At 37.3% G+C, this 21,212-nt stretch overlaps 1 long non-coding RNA gene across 1 annotated transcript in view; it reads right to left on the bottom strand.

The window, feature by feature from the left end:
* Nucleotides 1-13,076: 13,076 nt before the first annotated feature.
* The window catches only part of LOC133051062 (uncharacterized), a 113,699-nt gene continuing 105,563 nt past the window's right edge, over nucleotides 13,077-21,212 (bottom strand). Inside the window, exon 3 of the long non-coding RNA XR_009691770.1 lies at nucleotides 13,077-14,928. This is a non-coding gene — a long non-coding RNA (uncharacterized LOC133051062). The remainder of the gene's footprint in view (nucleotides 14,929-21,212) is intronic.

Below are 21,212 nucleotides of genomic sequence, written 5' to 3'. Positions count from 1 at the left end.
TTACCAAGCCCACTATCACAATTTACATTTTAGGATAACAAGATTAAAATTTAACAATAAAAAGATCCTACCAGACCCAGTCCCTTAATATACATTCTAAGATATCAGGATTAGTCAGAAGATTTTCAGAAAGGAGAAACTGTAATCCAGCAGGATACATTGTTGTTGTATAATCCCTAGTACAGAGTTCAAAATGAGTTGTGTAATTGACTAAGACTAAGGAATGTAGACAAAAAAAAGTTTGTCCTTTCCTCCTCCTTGAGAATTCCAGACCCCTCTCTCCTTGGGGACCCGCAGACTTCTTAACAACTTACCTAGAAATTGACTCTCTCAGCTGCCCATCACCATCTCACAGAGCTTATTCAAACTCATGTCCATTGAGTCGGTGAGGCCATTCAACCAACTCATCCTCTGTCATCTCCTTCTCCTCCTGCCTTCCATCTTTCCCAGCATTAGGGTCTTTTCAGTGAGTCAGTTCTTCACATCAGCTGGCCAAAGTATTGGAGTTTCAGCTTCAACATCAGTCTTTCCAATGAATATTCAGGACTGACTTCCTATAGGACTGACTGGTTGAATCTCCTTGCAGTTCAAGGGACTCTCAAGGGTCTTCTCCTAATACAGTTCAAAAGCATCAATTCTTTGGCACTCAGCTTTTTTTTTTTTTTTTTTATTCCAACTCTCACATCCATATATGACTACTGGAAAAACCAAAGCTTTGACTAGATGGGCCTTTGTTGGCAAAGTAATGTCTCTGCTTTTTAATATGCTGTCTAGGTTGGTCATAGGATTTCTTCCAAGGAGCAAGCGTCTTTTAATTTCATTGCTGCAGTCACCATCTGCAGTGATTTTAGAGCCCCCCAAAATAAAATCTCTCAATGTTTCCATTGTTTCCCCATCTATTTGCCATGAAGTGATGGGACAAGACCCCATGATCTTAATTTTCTGAATGTTGAGTTTTAAGCCAACTTTTTCTCTCTCCTCTTTCACCTTCATCAAGAGGTTCTTTAGTTCTATGAAACAGTGCAGTACTTTCACAGCATCATCTTTAGGATTTGAAGTAGCTTAACTGAAATTCCATCCCTCCACTAGCTTTGTTCTTAGTGATGCTTCCTAAAGCCCACTTGACTTCACATTCCAGGTCATCTGGCTCTGGGTGAGTGATCACACCATTGTGGTCATCTGTGTCATGAAGATCTCTTTTGTATAGTTCATCTGTGTATTCTTGCCACCTCTTCTTAATATCTTCTGCTTTTGTTAGGTTCATGCCATTTCTGTCCTTTGTTGTGTCCATCTTTGCATGAAATTTTCCCTGGGTATTTCTAATTTTCTTGAAGAGATGTCTGTCTTTCCCATTCTATTGTTTTCCTCTAGTTCTTTACACTGATCACTGAGGAAGGCTTTCTTATCTCTCCTTACTATTCTTTGGAACTCTGTGCTCAAATGGGTATCTTCCCTTTTTTCCTTTGCCTTTTGCTTCTCTTCTTTTCTCAGATATTTGTAAGGCCTCCTCAGACAACCATTTTGCCTTTTTGCCTTTCTTTTTCTTAGGGATGGTCTTGATCCCTGCCTCCTGTAAAGTGTCATGAACCTCTGTCCATAGTTCTTCAGGCACTCTGCCTATCAGATCTAATCCCTTGAGTCTATTTTTTACTTCCACTTTATAATTGTAAGGGGTTTGATTTAGGTCATACCTGAATGGTCTGGTGGTTTTCCCTACTTTCTTCAAATTAAGTCTGAATTTGGCAATAAGGAGCTCATGATCTGAGCCACAGTCAGCTCGCTGTCTTGTTTTTGCTGACTCTATAGAGCTTCTATATTTTTGGTTGCAAAGAATATAATCAACTAGATTTCAGTATTGACCATCTGGTGAAGTCCATGTGTAAATTCTTCTCTGGTGTTATTGGAAGAGGGTGTTTGCTATGACCAGTATGTTCTCTTGGCAAAACTCTATTAGCCTTTGCCCTGCTTCATTCCTTACTCCAAGGCCAAATTTGCCTGTGACTCCAGGTATTTTTATACTTCCTACTTTTGCATTCCAGTCCCCTGTAATGAAAAGGACATCTTTTTTGGGTGTTAATTCTTGAAGGTTTTATAGGTCTTCATAGAACTGTTCAACCTTAGCTTCTTCAGCGTTACTGGTTGGGGCGTAGGCTTAGATTACTGTGATGTCAAATGGTTTGCCTTGGAAACGAACAGAGATAATTCTGTCTCTTTTGAGATTGCACCCAAATACTACATTTCAGATCTTTTCAAAATCAACCATCTTTATGCCAGAGTCAGTTCAGTTCAGTCACTCAGTCATGTCTGACTCTTTGCGACCCCATGAACCGCAGCACGCCAGGCTTCCCTGTCCATCGCCAACTCCCAGAGTCCACCCAAACCCATGTCCATCGAGTTGGTGATGCCATCCAGCCATCTCATCCTCTGTCGCCCCCTTCTCCTCCTGCCCTCAATCTTTCCCAGTATCAGGGTCTTTTCAAATGTCAGCTCTTCAAATCAGGTGGCCAAATTATTGGAGTTTCAGCTTCAACATCAGTCCTTCCAATGAACACCCAGGACTGATATCCTTTAGGATGGACTGGTTGGATCTCCTTGGAGTCCAAGAGACTCTCAAGAGTCTTCTCCAACACTACAGTTCAAAAGCGTCAACTCTTCGGCACTCAGCTTTCTTTATACTCCAACTCTCACATCCATACATGACCACTGGAAAAACCATAGCCTTGACTAGACGGACCTTTGTTGGCAAAGTAATGTCTCTGCTTTTTAATATGCTGTCTAGGTTGGTCATAACTTTCCTTCCAAGGAGTAAGCGTCTTTTAATTTCATGGCTGCAATCACCATCTTCAGTGATTTTGGAGCCCCCAAAAATAAAGTCTGACACTTATTCCACTGTTTCTCCATCTATTTGCCATGAAGTGATGGGACTGGATACCATGATCTTAGTTTTCGGAATGTTGAGCTTTAAGCCAACTTTTTCACTCTCTTCTTTCACCTTCATCTAGGGCCTCTTTAGTTCTTCTTCACTTTCTGCCATAAAGGTGGTGTCATCCACATATCTGAGGTTATTGATACTTCTCCCGGCAATCTTGATTCCAGCTTGTGCTTCCTCCAGCCCAGCGTTTCTCATGATGTACTCTCCATATAAGTTAAATAAGCAGGGTGACCATAGACAGTCTTGACGTACTCCTTTTCCTATTTGGAACCAGTCTGTTGTTCCATGTCCAGTAATCATAGTCATTTTGAATACGGGATTTTTGTGGGTTTAGTGTTACAAACTTTACATCTTTTAATAGGACAAAAGAATATTTGTGGCAATTTTAAGACCAGGAATTACTTTAAAACAGCTCAAATCATTGGAGATGTAAGCTCTGATACAGCATTATTAAAACCTGCTTAGAAAAAGAACAAATTCTTAGATGCTTGTATGAAAAATGAAATTGTATTGATCCTACCAATTTTACAATTATAGGAATTACATAAATACTCCAATCAAAGCCAGTTCATCATAATACCAGTTTGTTAAATAAATTGCTTCCTCAAGTGAAAATTAAAAACAAACATCAGGTAAATCTTGCAAAGTCAGCATCATGACTGAATAAACCATTCATGTGCTATCATCCCCTAAAAATAAAAAACAAAACAAAACAAAAAAATTGATCCATGGACAAAAGTGTGTTTGTGGTGCTGTGGTATTCAGCAGCATACACCAAGGGACCCTGGAGGAGTCTGGCCCACCTGTGTATTGGGTATTAGGCATGAAGACTTTGATCCCACCTGTGGAAACTGGCTCCAGCCCCTCTCTACCATGGTCCCGGAGCCCTTGGAAAGCATTATCTTAGACAAACACCCAGGGTTTACAGAGCCTTTTTTAAAGGCTAGGTTTCAAGTTCCAGCACAACACTGAAGCCAAAAAGATTGAGTTTGGACATAATGGAGAGGCTATGAAGAGGAGTTTGACTTTTCCTGCATCATCCTTCCCTCAAAGCTGCACAGCTTAATGCCAAGAGACATATTTCTAGGTGAGCGAGAGGTTGTGAATGAGCCCCTGGCTTCCCCAGCTGTGCAGAGCACTGCCCAAGTGTCTCCTTTCTCTCTGACCCAATCCAGATTACCGAGTCATGAGGTGAATGACTGGATGCAGAAAGAAGCTGGGAGAGTGGAAGGTAGAATCTTGAAGTGCATTAAAAAGACTCAGATCCTACTAACTGTGTGGTGGACACAAGAAGCCAGACCACACATCACTGGGGATCCCCACCGTGGATGCCCCCAGTTGGCCCACAAGCACCCACAGCACTCTGCCTCACTCACACACCCTTCCATAGGCCAAAACCTTGTGTGCATTCTCAGTAGTGATGAGAGCAAGCTTTCACAGATGGTTAGTGAGCATGTGGAGAAAGCCAGCTAGAATTTGCAAGCCACAAAGTTGAGTTTTGCACCCAGGATCAGAAGGCTTCCCTGATTGAATTCCACCATTTAGAGAATACCAAGCCTTCTTAAGCTCTTCAAATAATGTGTAGAGGAAGTGACACCCTCAAACTCATTTGAGGAGGCCAGCATTACCCTGATCCCAAAGCCATTTAAGGACAGTACAAGAATCATAGGCCAATATTTCTGCTGAACACAGGTGTAAAAATTCTCAACAAAATTTTAGAAATCTAAATTCAAGAGCACATTGAAAAGATCATTCACAACCATCAAAGGGAAGTGAATTTATTCCAGGGATGCAAGGATGGTTCAACATACGTAAATCAATAAATGTAATAAGCCATATTTGTAGAATGAAAGATAGAAATCATATGACCTGCATTTCTCTAATAATGAGCAATGTTGAGCATCCTCTTATGTGTTTATTAACCATCTGTATGTCTTCTTTGGAAAAATGTTTGTTTAGGTCTTCTGCTCACTTTTTGATTGGGTTGTTTGTTTTTCTGGTATTGAGTTGCATGAGCTGCTTGAGTATTTTGGAGATTAATCCTTTGTCAGTTGTTTCACTTGCTATTATTTTCTCCCATTTGGAGAGTTTGTCTTTTCACCTTATTTATAGTTTTCTTTGCTGTGCAAAAAACTTAAGTTTAATTAGGCCCCATTTGTTTATTTTTTGCTTTTATTTCCATTACTCTGGGAGGTGGGTTATTTAGGACCTTACTGGGATTTATGTAATAGAGTGTTCTACTTTTGCTTTCCTCTAAGAATTTTATAGTTTCTGGTCTTACATTTAGGTCTTTAATTCATTTTAAATTTATCTTTGCGTATGGTGTTAGGAAGTGTTCTAATTTCATTCTTTTACATGTAGCTGCCCGGTTTTCCCAGCACCACTTATTGAAGAGACTATCTTTTCTGCATTGTATATTCTTTCTTCTTTGTAAAAGATAAGGTGCCCATAGGTGCATTGGTGGGATGCGGTGAGAGGTAAGTGGGAGGGCCTGGGGGAGGGGACATATGTATACCCATGGTTGATTCATGTTGATGTATGGCAGAAACCAAGACAATATTGTAAAGCAATTATCTCTCAATTCAAAATAAATAAATTAAAAACAAGCAAAGACTCATATGATCGTCTCAATAGGTGCTGAAAAAGGCATTTGATGAAATGGAGCAAACTTTCATGATAAAATGTCTCAATAAATTGGGTAAAAAAGAAACATTCTCAACATGATAAAGGTCATAAATGACAAGCCCATACTCAGGGGTGAAAGATTAAAAGTTTTCCCTATCCACACCTAAGTGATCAATTTTGCCATATATAGAAGAAAAATTAAGTCACTTTTATACTTGACTAGACTCATTTTTTTGGTTTTGATAAGGTTACTTGTTTGATTGGCAGGAGCAACTAATAACTGAATAATTTTGGCTAAGTTTAAATGTACATTGTTTTTGGAAAATAATTTTATATGACTTTTTGAAATGACAGTGAAAGAATACAATTTTAGGGCATTTTAGAGACAACTGGATAAATTCTGCATCTTAGCTTTGTATTTTAGTTTTTAGATATTTAATGGAAAAAGTAATTTTATTTTCTATTTTTTCTAAGACTATTAAAAGCTTATAAAACTGTCCTTAAAGTGTGCACTTAGTTATGCAAAAATTAAAAAAAATTATATATTTTTGTAACTAAAGATATTTGACAATCAGTTATTTTTTAATATGATTTATAAAAAAAATAATGATTTGGGCATGTTTTAAAAGCAGAGACTATATACACCAAGTTGTATTTTCATATCGGAGGAATAGTACCAAAGAAAGAAAAATATATCTTTTATTAAAATGCTTTCTTGATGGCCTCAACACATAGAGGTTACATGGAATAAAATCTAAAAAATACTACTTTTGTTATTTGGTGTGAATGGAAAGCAAATTATCAGTTTAACTGTGAAATTTAATAATTTACCAAACTAAGAGAATATGTTTATTTATGAAATTTGGGCAGTTATCTATATCAAAATATAGATAAATAGCTGCTTTATCAGTTGAGGCTTTGCTGTTTTCTATTCTTGTGATTTGATAAACTTTTCCAAATATTTCAAAAGAAATGGAAAATCCTCCAAACAAGACTAAGTTTAATTTTAACAAATATAATATATTTGAATCAAATAGATTTTAGTCTAAGGAAGTTCTCCTCTAAAAATACATATTAGGACCTAAAACTTGAATAATTATGGAATCAATTGAAGAGATTTCAGAATCAATATTTTTTAAAGTTCAAGAAATAAGTTCATGCAGTGACAATACTGAAAATATTAGAAAGTTGGTTAATATACTCTTGAATATTCTGAATTTTTTCAATACCTTGGAAAACATAATTACAGCACTTCAAAGGATTTATGTGTATATACTATGAAGATCACAGGATTCTGTGAACAAACTGTCAACTTTATTTTGTTAAAAAAAGTTCCAGAGTAATTCAGTATTTCCTTAGGCTTAGAGGATAAGGGGAGAGAACAGTCATTCAACCCAAAATAGTTTTCTTTTGCTTTACACAAATTGCTTAGTTTTTTTGTGTTTCATTTACTAGGAGTCTTGTTCCAAAGTTTATAGATTTTTTTGTTGATCATATCACCGTTTGCTTTATAAAAGGGCACATTAGAAAGACTCCAGAGGTAAGTCACAGAAGTGGGTTTTGTTTAGTCATCTAAATTTGAGTTTATACTAAAAATACAAGGAGGAGCAAAGGAGAGCAGAAAACAATTGCACAGCCACTAGTATTGATAAACTTCTTAACAGACTGATCAAGAAATAAAAAGAGAGAGAAAATACAAATTATCTAACAAGAAAGGAAAGAGGGAGTATTATTACTGACCCCACAGACATTGAAAAGGACAATAATACTGTAAACAAGGCATGCAAATCCAACTACTTAAATGAAACACACCAGTTCTATGAAGACATGAGCTAATAGATAATCTGAACAATTCATATGTATGACAAATTGAATTTTTATTTAAAAATTTTGCCCTCAAGAAGCTTTGAAAGTGAAAGTGAAAGTCGTTCAGCCATGTCCTTTGTGACCCCATGGACTATACAGTCCGTGGAATTCTCCAGGTCAGAATACTGGAGCCTTTCCCTTCTCCACGGGATCTTCCCAACTCAGGGATCGAACCCAGGTCTCCCACATTGTAGGCGGATTCTTTACCAGCTGAGCACAAGGGAAGCCCTAAAGCAGAAATTCAAATTAAGTTTTCCAATGTGACTGTCCAAACAAAGTGAAGTTGCTCAGTCATGTAGGACTCTTTGGGATCCCATTGACTGTAGCCTACCAGTCTCCTCCGTCCATGGCATTTTCCAGGCAAGAGTACTGGAGTGCGTTGCCATTACCATCTCCATCTCCAAGGGATTTTCCCGAAGCAGGGATCAAACCCTGGTCTCCTGCATTGCAGGGAGATGCTTTACCCTCTGAGCCACCAGGGATGCCCAAAAAACTTTAGACCTATATAATTTCATGGGCTTATCTAACAAACAGAGAAGAAATGGCAACCCATTCCAGTATTCTTGCCTAGAGAATCCTGCGGACAGAGGAGCCTGGTGGGCTGCTATCTATGGGGTTGCACAGAGTCGGACATGACTGAAGCGACTTAGCAACAGCATCTAACAAAGGTTTAAGGAATCATATGGATTCTACAAAATCCCTTCCAGATAAGAGAGAAAGATGGAATACTTCCCAAATCATTTTTGTTGTTGTTCAGTCCCTAAGTCATGTCTTACTCTTTGTGATTCCGTGGACTACAGCACACTAGGCCTCACCGTCCTTCACTATCTCCCAGAGTTTGCTCAAACTCATGTCCATTGAATTAGTGATGCCATTCAACCAACTCATCCTCTGTCCCCTCTTCTCCTCTTGCCCTCTGTCTTTCTCAGCATCAGGTCTTTTCCAATAAGTTGGCTCTTCGCATCAAATGACCAAAGTATTGGAGTTTCAGCTTCAACATCATGATTCCCAAAGAATATTCAGGGTTAATTTCCTTTAGGATTGACTGGTTTGATCTCCTTGCTGTCCAAGAGACTCTCAAGAATCTTTTCCAGCACCACAGTTCAAAAGCATTAATGCTTAAGTGTTCAGCTTTCTTTATGGACCAACTCTCATATCCATACATGACTACTGGAAAAACCATAGCTTTGACTACACAGACTTTTGTCAGCAAAATGATGTCTCTGCTTTATAATATACTGTCTAGGACAGCAAGGAGACCAAACCAGTCACTCCTAAAGGAAATCAACTCTAAATATTCATTACAACGTCTGACTTTGAAGCTGTAGCTCCAGTGTTTTGGCCAGCTGGAGGAAAGAGCCAACTCATTGGGAAAACGCCCTGTTGCTGGGAAAGACTGAGGGCAGGAGTGACATTAGCAACAGAAGATGAGATGGTTGAATGGCATTACTGATTCAATGAACATGAGTTTGAGCAAAGTCTGGGAGATAGTGAAGGACAGGGAAGCCTGGCATGCTACAGTTCATGGGGTCACAAAGAGTCGGATGTGACTGAGTCACTGAACAAGAACAAAAGCTTTGTCATAGTTTTTCTTCCAAGGAGCAAGTGCCTTTTAATTTAATGGCTGTGAATTTCACCATTCACAGTGATTTTGAAGCCTGAGAAAATAAAATCTGTCACTGTTTCCACTTTTTCTCTATTTTCCATGAAGTGATGGGACTAAGTGCCAGTTAGATTTTTCAGTGTTGAGTTTTAAGCCCACATTTGGGAACCTGCAATACCCTGAAACTCAAATAGGACAAAAGACATCATTGGAAAGAAAACTATAGACAGATGCTTCTGAAAAAGAGTGTTTTCTTCCCCCCAAGATTAGAGTAAAATTTAAGACTAACATACTGTGATTTAAATGTTTATATTTTATCTAAACTTAAATATCTTTATATTTCTGTTTAAACAAAGAACAGCAATTAATAATCTTTTAAACTTTTAAGAGTTGTTCTATCATTTTGTTTATTTTGGCACATGACAATAGAGTTTTCCACTCATAGAAGACTAGACAAGTAAAGTCGGACATTTTACTTATTAAAACTAAGTTTTTACATTGTTATCTAAAACATTAATTTCTGTGTTTTAAAGCTCTGAAAACTTTTAGTTATAGAGTGGAGTGCAAAGTTAAGAAACTCAGATTAGGCTTGTAGATAATGGATAATGAAAGCAATATTAGAATGGAAGAGAATAGAAAATTTTGGTACATGGAGTCCTTGTATGTTTCACTATAGTGTCCACTAATCAGATTGTCCATATTATTTGCTCCAGGTTTCTAAGATAAATGGTTGGGTTAAAAGGAGAGTTAATCAGTACAAATATCTAAGCTTGCCAGTGTCCCAGTCTCTTTATGTTACGATTACCACACCCTTGGGCTTCATCTTTAGTTGGCTTTTGACTTAATCTTTCAAATCTCTTGATATATTTTCCCCATTCTCTGTACCAAATCTCACTACACCCTCTAAACCCAAATATCAGTGAATCATGGATAACTAGAACTTAAAAATATTCAATGGAGAAAGTTATCTATACCATGTATAAACTCTAAAAATCCAAATGTATACATGTGATTACAATTTACTAGAGACATGCATGTGAAGATAGTATAAGGACTGCTTTGGAAGAATTCAAACACGTGCATATTTGAAATAGCAAAACTGTTTACATTCCAGAATCCTTACGATTCTTTTCTTAAAACCCTTTGCATGGTGTTGCAACTGTATTAAGGTTCTCAGGGGAAAACAACTTTGATTTAAAGTTGACATAGATTCTTTCTTCTTGTTTCTAAACCAGACTCTGGATTTATTGCCATAACTCACACACAGGATGACAGCATGATATTTTACTAAGACTCTGAAGGTTTTTGATAGAAATAAAACTTGTTTTACAATATTCAGAAGCAATGCCTAGGAGGTAAATTTTTTCACTATGAAAGTTTTAGCAGAAATCACACATAATCATAATCTTTCCATGTATATTGAAATTTATTCATGGTCTCTACTGTTAGAGACAGACTTCTATGGTGAATAATAATTAATGAATCCAGCCTCTTGAAATTCCTCTGAACAAAGGCCACTGTTCTTTCTTTAGAAAATTAAGGCAGTATTCAAAATTTATCTTTGAGTATAAAATATTTTGGCAAAAGCAAGGTGAAAAGACAGCCCTCAGAATGGGAGAAAATAATAGCAAAGAAAGCAACAGACAAAGGATTAATCTCAAAAATATGCAAGCAACTCCTGCAGCTCAATTCCAGAAAAGTAAATGACCCAATCAAAAAATGGGCCAAAGAACTAAACAGACATTTCTCCAAAGAAGACATACAGATGGCTAACAAACACATGAAAAGATGCTCAACATCACTCATTATTAGAGAAATGCAAATCAAAACCACGACGAGGTACCATTACACGCCAGTCACAATGGCTGCTATCCAAAAGTCTACAAGCAATAAATGCTGGAGAGGGTGTGGAGAAAAGGGAACCCTCTTACACTGTTGGTGGGAATGCAAACTAGTACAGCCACTATGGAGAAGAGTGTGGAGATTCCTTAAAAAACTGGAAATAGAACTGCCATATGACCCAGCAATCCCACTTCTGGGCATACACACCAAGGAAACCAGATCTGAAAGAGACACGTGTACCCCAATGTTCATCGCAGCACTGTTTATAATAGCCAGGACATGGAAGCAACCTAGATGCCCATCAGCAGATGAATGGATAAGGAAGCTGTGGTACATATACACCATGGAATATTACTCAGGCATTAAAATGAATTCATTTGAATCAGTTCTAATGAGATGGATGAAATGGAGCCCATTATACAGAGTGAAGTAAGCCAGAAAGATAAAGACCAATACAGTATACTAATGCATATATATGGAATTTTAAAAGATGGTAACGATAACCCTATATGCAAAACAGAAAAAGAGACACAGATGTACAGAACAGATTTTGGGACTCTGTGGGAGAAGGCGAGGGTGGGGTGTTCTGAGAGAACAGCATTGAAACAAGTTTACTATCAAGGGTGAAACAGACCACCAGCCCAGGCTGGATGCATGAGACAAGTGCTCAGGGCTGGTGCACTGGGAAGACCCAGAGGGATGGGATGGGATGGGGAGGGAGGCGGGAGTGGGGATCAGGATGGGGAACACATGTAAATCCATGGCTGATTCATGTCAATGTATGGCAAAAACACTACAATATTGTAAAGTAATTAGCTTTCAACTAATAAAAATAAATGAAAAATAAAATAAAATATTTTGGCAATAGTATTCTAATTAATTTTCATACTATCATCTACATATTTTATTAACATAAGGTGGGAGGACAGATGTTGGGACTCAACATTTTCTGCCATATGACCCATCAATTTACTTCCTAGCTTCCTAAATATTGTGGATAATTACTTCTTGCTGATATTAGTTTACCCTTATCCTTATCATTATTAGTTAATAACCATTTTAAAATGCATTTATATAATTTTATAATCATGAGAGAGCAGAAATAGTCATTCTTTGAGCTTTTTTCAGTATAAAATGGTTATAAAATTCAATAAACAAATGCACAAATTCTTAAGTAGACAATCAGTCATATGGTCAGTGGTTGTCAAGATATATTTCTAAAAAGTTAATGTAATACACATGATATAAAATTTACTATTTTAACCATCTCAAAATGTACAATTAAGTTGCATTTAGCATTTTACAGTGTGGTCCACCATCATCACCATTTAGTTCCATAGCATTTTCTTTATTCCAAAAGGAAACTCCATACCCATTTAATATTCATCCCCCATTTCCACCCTCCCTAGCTGCTGGCAACCATTATTCTGTTTTCTGACCCTATGTGTTTGCTGTTGGGAGTATTTTATATAAATTAAATTATATACTATATCTCCTTTTGTGTCTGGCTTGTTTCACTGAGCACAATGTTTTCAAGGTTTACTCTGTAGCAAGATCAGCACTCTATTCTTTTCCATGATTGAGTAATGTTCCATTGAATGGAAGTAACACATGTATTTATCTATTCTTCTGTTGAAGAATATTTTGGTTGTTTTGTGTCTGCCTATTGCAAAAAAGAATTGCTACTATGAACATTCATTTTGTTTGAACACTTGTTTTAATTGTTTTGAGTATTTACATAGCACTGGAATTTCTGAGTCCTAGGCTAATTCTACGCTTAACTTATTTAAGAGCCATCAAACCACGTTGTACAATGGCTGCACCATCTTACATTCTGACCAACAATGTATGAGCATTCCAGTTTCTCCTCATTTTTCCATTTTCCATTTCAAAATTCTAGCCATTCTAGTGATAAAATAGCATTGCATTGTGATTTTGATTGAAAAAGTATATTTTTAACGTTATGTTTATGCACTGAGAAAAATTGATACACCTTATCAACTTTGAATTTATTTTACCGTACAGAAATATAGACTAAGTAAATTAGAAATGAGGCTATGGAGGAAATTGTTTGTTCAAATTTTAAAAATATGCCAACTTAAAAAATTGTGGTGAAAAAAAAAAAAAAAAAAAACCACTGGGGGGGGTGGAAATTGTGGTGGTAATTTTAACTAAATTCAATCTGATGCATAAACTATACGTGCATTACTCTCTGGTGAGATTAGCTATTATTGCAATTATATTCTCTCATGCACTGCTAATGAGAAATAAAACTTAAGAGTATAAAAACATGTTAGATAAAATCTGAATTTCCCAACTTTGATATTAAGTACATTTTCTCTTTTTCATGCTGCTAATGAAATAATCAGATGAATTTTTAAAAAGTATATTCCCGTCTTTATCCTTTCTATTTTGGCAGTGAGTTTTCATATTTGCAAAACTTAACACATAGTTTATGCTCTTTGCCTGAGGGGTCTAAAACTTTTTTGCTTCGGTGAAGATACATCTTTTTTATACTCTTTTACATGTCAGAATGAAGTGCTGACACAAATACACTGATTTACAGAATTGAATTAAAATGCGTTAAGCAAATTTGTGCTTCAAATTGAGGTTTTCTTTACATCGAAAAAGTGAAATTAAAAAATGGGTGTGTTTCCCTTTAACTATATAGCTTAAGTGTCCCACTGTGATGCTAGTAGGTCCCAAGAAGCTTATCTCAAAATATCTCTATGGATACACTTAGAGATTCTGTGGGTCTTCATTGTCCATGTATTTACTGTCTTTTAGTAAAAGAAACAATTATTTTAGTAAACAGAACCTGTAAAATGAGCAGCTTGCACTGATGATTTTAACAGCTTCAGAAAGATACCTTATATAGTCCCAGGTCAAGTTTTGCTCTGCCTGACACATGTGCAAACAAGTGTATAATAGGTCAAATAGCCCTAGAGACACTTTTTATTTGACAACACATCTGGAGCCCATAAAGATAATTTTGTATTTATAAACTGCTTGAGAAAAAGATACCATTAAAAGATACTCTGAAACCTAGATATTCAATGTGAAATAGTTATAATCACAGTCCTTTCTAAAGTTTCCCCCCACCCATTTGTACATTTCCACACAAGACGGAAAACCTAAGAGAAATAAATTTCAACTTCAATTTTATAACTGAATACTTTAAAAAAAGAACATGAAAATGGACAAAGGGATGAATAATAGATTCTACAAAAGACAAGCCATTCATAGTAAATAGCAAACAACAAATAAGACTATAAACATAGAAAAGAACAAAAATGTGAGTACATAAACATGATAATATATAGACCCAAATACAGATTGTTTATTATACAATAGATTATATTTTAAATATATATTTTGATACTTATTGTATCTCATGTTCTGGAAAAGTATAGCTGAGGAATTATATGGCCCCTTTTCATCAATCAACTCGTAAATGATTTAGTGACTATTCTTTTTTGCTATCCTTTTCACATAATAGTACATGTACAATCACTTTTGAACTTAAGGATAGCATAAAATCAAAACCTTTTGGGATACAAGGATCTTAAGCAAGATATCTAAAGATTTCACAGTCTGTTAGAGAAAAATATTTATGTTGTGCTGTAGCTCCTCCCTTCAGTGACTCACAGGGTGAAGGATTCTGAGAAACTTTCTCGTTATGTGTGATGTCCTCACTTCCTCTGAGCTCTTCACTTGATGCCTGGGTGATGCATGGTGGTCACTGTGCTTTTGGCCTCTTCCAAGGCACACAGAGTTTGAACTCTTTTTATGATTTCATTATTTCATTAGGTGTCAACTTGAGATATGTGCATATCTAGAGAACAGTAACTAAATGCAGCTGCCTCTTGGGGAATTATGACATATTCTTCTTGTTAGGAGCCAAAGAAAATGGCTGCAAGGTAACTGGGTGGCTTCAGGGGGGACGCCATAACAAGGAGCTGTCCTCCAGCAGAAAGGAGAAAGAAATGTCCATGTTCTTGACAAGCTTCACTCTTCTTTGAGCCAGTTTACCATGTCACAGATGTCCACTTCCAAGAGACTGTGTAAGAATGAAAAATAATGATGAAGAAAACTGAGCCTCTTAAGTAGAATGACTTTACATCTTTCTATATTGTTTATACAGTTTGGTGAAGCTGAAACATGTACTTTCAAGATCAATACAAGCTACAAGGAATCAAAATATTCTGTCACTTTACCTTATCATTCCTGGAACTGAGTCTGTTCTTGTTCTGCTAATGTCTTTGGGAAAAGTAGCATCTTAAATGGATAGATTTTCCAAGCACCAAAACATAGTCTTCTAAGCACAAAGGCTTCTCATTATTTTAAAACATCTAGCTCTTGAAAATCTTTCTAAAAATAACTGTCCCCTGTTTTATAAAATAACAAATATAGAAATATTATTTATGAAAGCTAATTTATAAAATTACTCTTTCTTTTGTTTTATGGTGGTCTGTGTTGTCCTTCTAAGCCTCTTGGTCATCTTCTTCCCCTTTTCTACCCCTTCCCTCTTAACAACCCCTCTCTACCTTTTTTCTGTCTCATTTCCTTCTTCTCTTTTTCTTTTTACTCCTCCTTTTGCTCTTCGTTTCCCCCTTTCTTATTTCCTCTCGTCCCTCCAGCCATGACTTTTCACCCTCCTCCCCTATCCTTCCCTCCCCATCTTCCTTCCCACCGTGGAGTGATTTATTTGCTCTTTCTTTAAGTGTCTTCCCACTGATTATTCCCTGTTGACTTTAGCCTCCTCTTTATCCACCACTCCCTATTCATTCTGCCTCAGGTGAAGGCTTTAACCACTGGTGATGATTCCTCCAAGAATCACCTCAGTTGCTAATCTGGGATCTGGAAGTGGATACAGAGGGCAGAGAGAAGAAGACAACAGTAAGGGTAGTGTGGGGATGTGTGGAGAGTTGGCTCCAGGTAGCTGACTGAAGGCCAAAGACAAAGTGTCTAGTTCTTTCAAGCCCTGGCTTTGCGTTTTTCTTCTAGGAAGCTTGGTCGCAGCCTGGCCCCCATCTGCCATCTAAGCCCCAGTGCCCAGAAGCAGACCTGGCTCTTTGTCAGCCCACAACAAATGGCGGTTGAGTGAATTCTATCCTTTCAGGGAATGGCATCTTATCCCTAAAGAAAATGTCAACCGTGGGATCAGCTTCAGGAGAAGGTTGGTAATAGGTCCAGACTGCAGTCAGAGTTGAGTTAAATAGAGTGTCTCTGTTAGGATAGAGTCAGATGTAAGATATGCTTCAGGATTAACCATTTGCTGGCTCATTCATCCATCAGACATTCACTGACAGCTTCTATGTTCTGTGTCCTCTCTAGATGCTGGCACCTCAAAGATGAGTAAGCTTGCTCCTGTCCTCAAAGAGAGACATGTATTTAACCAAATGTAAAGATGGAAGTAATTATTTCTGCGTGATAGAATGATTTGTTGACTATTGTCATGTTAGAGATATTTCCTCATTTCTGTTATCAAGTTGCAAAACACAGTAGTTCTACCAGGATTTATTTTCTTCTCAAGAAACTGGAGTTTAACAATGCATGACATTTATTCATCATATTTATTCATCATATTTCAATTCTTATTAACTCTCTGTTGAGTAAAAAGAAATGACTTATCTCTGCCCTCATGGAGCTTACAATCTAGTGGGGAGAAACAGAGTAGTGATTTTGCACTTATTCACATATCAGAAACTCTAATATCTCAGTAATTAATATCATAGAAACTGAAGTCAACTTTGCTTCATTAATGAATAGAAGATGCATTTCTATCTGCTGATTGCATTATTTGTAGAAGCACTATGGTAGCTTCTTTAATTTTTTCTTTCTTCCCTCTTTCTCTTCTTTTCTGCCTTCCTTATTTACTTCATTTTTTTTTTTTAGGAATGAAAGATTAAGATTTTTTTTTTTAACCAATATATACAGGAAACTGGTAACTCAGTATCTTCATAATCTTCATACTAATAAAAATGGTTTCTGTTCATCGAGCACAGTTTATTTTAGGAACTGTTTTAGGCACTTTCTTTTCTACCTTTTTAAGTTCTCACAACCCTATGAGGTATCCACTACTATTACTGGTACGATTTCACCGATGAGAAGACAGAGACTGAGAAATATTAAGAAAACTATGCAAGGTCTACCAGCTTGTCAATGACAGAGACATTACTGAGTCCAATGTGCAGTAGATCTTTGCCATGCCAATATGCTGCACTTCGTATATCATTGTGTTAGGGTGGTAGCTCTTATGACTTTCTAAAGCAATTCTTTTTCATTTGTTATATTTTTTAATAGATAACTAATTGCATTTCTACATATTTATCATAATTCATTGGCTCTAAGTCTACACTGATAGCCTTATGCAACTATCATTATATGTGCCAATCAGAAAGAAAAAAAAATAAAAACAAGTAAACAGTGATTCATCATTGATTATAAGTCACATCTAACTATAGAAATGTTAAAACATGAACAGAGTCATATTATAATTCATCAAATATATATGATGTACATAAAAAGGAAGGGAACACAATCAAATTTGGGGGAGGAAGTAGAAGGGTGAAGGCTGATTTAAGTAGGATGACCTGGAATGACTGGAGGTATTTGCAAAAAAGAACAAAAAGTTCTTAGCCCAAATATGTTTGACTAGAGCAGTAAATAAAATCCCAATCACATAATGCAAGTTTTAAGATTATTTACTTTATTCATAACCAGTGGGACATATATTTTTAGTAAATTATACACAGCAAAATGTTGGTTCTCTTATGGGAAGCAGTGAAATTCCTGGATGATGACTTTGAACCTTGAAAACTCGGCTTTAGGCTTTGTTGGCTGGTCTCTTTCAAGCTTACCTGTCCGGTTGGATGCAGCACTTAACTCTTAGAGCAAGATTCTGGGAACAAGGATGTAGCCTTTTTGCCTCAACTGAATGCCTAGTGAGTGGTCATCTGGGCTTTCCCAGTGAAAGCCCCATTGGGCTTTCAGTGTTAAAGAATCTGCCTGCCAATGCAGGAAAGATGCGTTCGATCCTTGGCTGGGGAAGGTCCCCTGAGAAAGGAAATGGCAACCCCCTCCAGTATTCTTTCCTGGAAAATTCCATGGCCAGAGGAGCCTGAAGGGTTACAGTCCATGGGATTGTGAAAGAGTCAGACACAACTTAGCAACTAAAACAATAATGTGTTCATCTAAGTCTCATCATTTTGACCTCACCTAGTTTCCAAAGCCTTTCTTGCTTCATGCAACCTCTGAAATCTGTTAGCTCTCATCCTCCTAGTGGCTGTGAGAACGGTCTCCCGGGGTCTCAGCCTGTGAATCTGCAGCTTGAGAGCTGACCAAGAAGCAGAATAAGTTTTCACACAGGTTTTATGGTTTCTTCCCTGTGGATCCTTCCTCTCCAGTACAACCCTCAAATTCCAGCTGCGTTGAAAACCTCAAGTGATCTTAGTTTATTCCTAGAGAAGATCACTCTCTACCTGTACTTCTTGGACTCCTTTTCTCTGTCTTATGGCTTAGAAAACTACCTAAAGGGATTGATTGCCATCAGGAGTCAAGAATCTCAGGTTCATCATCTCTGTTTTAAAAGTAAAATATATATAAAAAGTTGAGAATAGGAGACAATATATGTGACCATGAACATTTAGATTTTAGGCATGAGGTTTCATTAATCATATGGTTGTTTTGTCATAGTTGAAAAATGTAATCATAGTTGAAAAAGGTCTGGATTTGCCTATTTTGAGCCTGGACCATTTTATCTGTGAAAAACTAAAGTAAAAAATATGGGCATTAAATTTTTTAATCCAAAAATTTCAGAAATGATATAGAATTCAAATGCTTAAACTCATAAACACTTCATCAGTTCTCAGGCTGAGACTACTTTCCCCACTATTTTTTCAAGATGATTGACACAGAACATTTAATATGATTTGATTTCAGTCTGTTTCTTTTTGGCATGCATGTGACTGATAGTCTGCACAAGAGTCTTGGTCGTCTGATATTTACAATGTTTTGGGGGATTTTAAAAAATATTAGAATCATACAGATGTTATATTAATGTACTATTCCATATGGGGAATAACTTAAAAACTAATGTTAACCTAATATACTGGAAGACTTCTGTTACTAGTATTCTAAGTGGAATAGAAATTAAAATGCTAAATGATGTCATACAGTTTATTTTGTTACTATTTATGCAATGTACATAAATAGATAAAACTTACCTTAAGCATTTCAATGCTATTTTAAGCACATAAGTATATGCTGATTTTTACTCTCAAATTTAAAAACTCAAGTTTTTATTTTGCTAAATATAGGTGCTATGAAATTCAGTTCAGTTCAGTTCAGTCCCTCAGTCGTGTCCGACTCTTTGTGACCCCATGAACCGCAGCACACCAGGCCTCCCTGTCCATCACCAACTCCCGGAGTTTACCCAAACCCGTGTCCATTGAGCCGGAGATGCCATCCAATCATCTCATCCTCTGTCGTCCCCTTCTCCTCCTGCCCTCAATCTTTCCCAGCATCGGGGTCTTTTCCAATGAGTCAGCTCTTCACATCAGGTGGCCATAGTATTGGAGTTTCAGCTTCAACATCAGTCCTTCCAATGAACACCTAGGACTGATCTCCTTTAGGATGGACTGGTTGGATCTTCTTGAAGTCCAAGGGACTCTCAAGAGTCTTCTTCAACACCACAGTTCAAAAGCATCAATTCTTCAGTGCTCAGCTTTCTTTATAGTCCAACTCTCACATCCATACATGACCACTAGGAAAACCATAGCCTTGATTAGACAGACCTTCGTTGGCAAAACAATGTCTCTGCTTTTTAATATGCTATCTAGGTTGGTCATAACTTTCATTCCAAGGAGTAAGCATCTTTTGATTTCATGGCTGCAATCATCATCTGCGGTGATTTTGGAACCCAGAAAAATAGTCAGCCACTGTTTCCACTGTTTCCCCATCTACTTGCCATGAAATGATGGGACCGGAGGCCATGATCTTAGTTTTCTGAATGTTGAGCTTTAAGCCAACTTTTTCACTCTCTTCTTTCACTTTCATCAAGAGGCTCTTTAGTTCTTCTTCACTTTTTGCCAGAAGGGTGGTGTCATCTACATGTCTGAGGTTATTGATATTTCTCCCAGCAATCTTAATTCCAGCTTGTGCTTCATCCAGCCCAGCGTTTCTCATGATGTACTCTGCATATAAGTTAAATAAGCAGGGCGACAATATACAGCCTTGACGCATTCCTTTCCCGATTTGGAACCAGTCTGTTGTTCCATGTCCAGTTCTAACTGTTGCTTCCTGACCAGCATACAGGTTTCTCAAGAGGCAGGTCAGGTGGCCTGGTAATCCCATCTCTTTCAAAATTTTCCACAGTTGATTGTGATCCACACAGTCAAAGGCTTTGGCATAGTCAATAAAGCAGAAGTAGATGTTTTTCTGGAACTCTTTTGCTTTTTTGATGATCCAGCCGATGTTGGCAATTTGATCTCTGGTTCCTCTGCATTTTCTTTTTTGGGGGGGCGGGGGGGAGGCAAGAATACTGGAGTGAGTTGCCATTCCCTTCTCCCGACCCAGGGATTGAACCCAGGTCTCCCACATTGTAGGCAGATGCTTACCACCTGAGCCACCAGGGAAGGCTACTCTGCCTTTTCTAAAACCAGCTTGAACATCTGGAAGTTCATGGTTCACATATTGCTGAGGCCTGGCTTGGAGAATTTTGAGCATTACTTTACTAGTGTGTAAGATGAGTGCAATTGTGTCGTACTTTGAGCATTTTTTGGCATTGCCTTTCTTTGGGATTGGAATGACAACTGACCTTTTCCAGTCCTGTAGCCACTGTGAGTTTTCCAAATTTGCTGACATATTGAGTGCAGCACTTTCTCAGCATTAGCTTTTAGGATTTGAAATAGCTCAATTGGAATTCCATAACTTCCACTAGCTTTGTTCATAGTGATGCTTCCTAAGGCCCACTTGACTTCACATTTCAGGATGTCTGGCTCTAGGTGAGTGATCACACCTTCGTGATTATCTGGGTTGTGAAGCTCTTTTTTGTATAGTTCTTCTGTGTATTCTTGCCACCTCTTCTTAATATCTTCTGCTTCTGTTAGGTTCCTACAATTTCTGTCCTTTATTGAGCCCATCTTTGCATGAAATATTCCCTTGGTATCTCTGATTTTCTTGACGAGATCTCTAGTCTTTCCTATTCTATTGTTTTCCTCTATTTCTTTGCATTGATTGCTGAGGAAGGCTTTCTTATCTCTCCTTGCTATTCTTTGGGACTCTGCATTCAAATGGGTATATTTTTCCTTTTCTCCTTTGCTTTTCACTTCTCTTCTTTTC

The sequence above is a fragment of the Dama dama genome, chromosome 33, assembly GCF_033118175.1.
Source record: "Dama dama isolate Ldn47 chromosome 33, ASM3311817v1, whole genome shotgun sequence".
Classification (NCBI taxonomy): domain Eukaryota; kingdom Metazoa; phylum Chordata; class Mammalia; order Artiodactyla; family Cervidae; genus Dama; species Dama dama.
The sequence above is the reverse complement of the archived record's forward strand: the minus strand, read 5'-3'. Positions and strand labels throughout refer to the sequence as shown.